Raw genomic sequence first — 1148 nt, 5'->3', positions numbered from 1 at the left:
TCCAAAAAAAAAATAAAATTTTGCAAGGGAAAAACTGAAAAAAAAATATCTGGCTTTTTTCTTTTTTTTTTTAAAAAAAAAAAAAAAAAAAAAAAAAATCTTGTCCATCATATATATATTTTAAAAAATGAGCAAAAAAATTAATCAAAAGGCATTGAGCCAAACTTACAAAACAAACTCTTTTTTTTTGTACTAGTTAGTTTTTATTGCACCTAAGTATTCCTTGTAAATGAGTTTCACTTGGAGTATCATACTAAGTTTTTTTTTTTTTTTAGTTCAGGTGTAGTGTGTACTCAATTTCATGCCACCATCAGGGGGGGAACTTTTTCCCTTTCTTTTCCCATTAGAGGTTGTTCAGATTCTATTGAAGGGATACTTAGTAGGAACTTGTCAAGTATTTATTTTGTCATTTTGTATAATGCTTTTGCAAAATGTCTCATAATAAAAAGTATTCAAAGAGATAAGAGTTTGAATTTCTTGATTAGAAATATTTTAATAAGACTTTCTGTTTTAATTTATTATCTATTCTCCCTTTCAAAAATACAGATGATGCATTTTTTTTTCTTTGGAATAGTTAAATGAAGACCAGGATATACATAGAATTTAAGGTGTCTGCAGTCCACAGTTTTTATATTTTGTGCTTATATATATATATATTCTGCTTTTATCTCGGGCCACTTTAGTACTATTTTCAAATAATAATGAACTAATTTTTATGTGGTCTTTTTTGGAAAAAAAGAAAAAAAAATCCTCTATTTAAAAACAATTTGTCTATCAATGGGCAATTTGAAGCACTCGGAGTCAACTTAAACAACTACACAAACAAAACACAATTTACTTTATGCCAACTTAAGTCCTCAGATCATTTCACCAATTTCTTTAAATTATTTCAAGAGTGAAATTAGTATTCCTGATTTTATTTCAATTAAGCCTAAAACAGTTTTTTGCATCATACTTGTTTTACAGCTACTCCAAAGGTCCAGAAATCTTTAAAATGTGTTTGGTTGTTGTTGTTGTTTGTTTGTTTTTAAAAGTTGGATAAGCTTATAACCATCAAGTTCTTGTACTTCATTATTCGGTCTATTTACAACTATGTGTATATATATATATATATACACACACACACACACACACACACACACACACAC

The sequence above is a fragment of the Limulus polyphemus genome, unplaced genomic scaffold (genome assembly GCF_000517525.1).
Source record: "Limulus polyphemus unplaced genomic scaffold, Limulus_polyphemus-2.1.2 Scaffold1696, whole genome shotgun sequence".
NCBI classification, from domain to species: domain Eukaryota; kingdom Metazoa; phylum Arthropoda; class Merostomata; order Xiphosura; family Limulidae; genus Limulus; species Limulus polyphemus.
The sequence above is the reverse complement of the archived record's forward strand: the minus strand, read 5'-3'. Positions refer to the sequence as shown.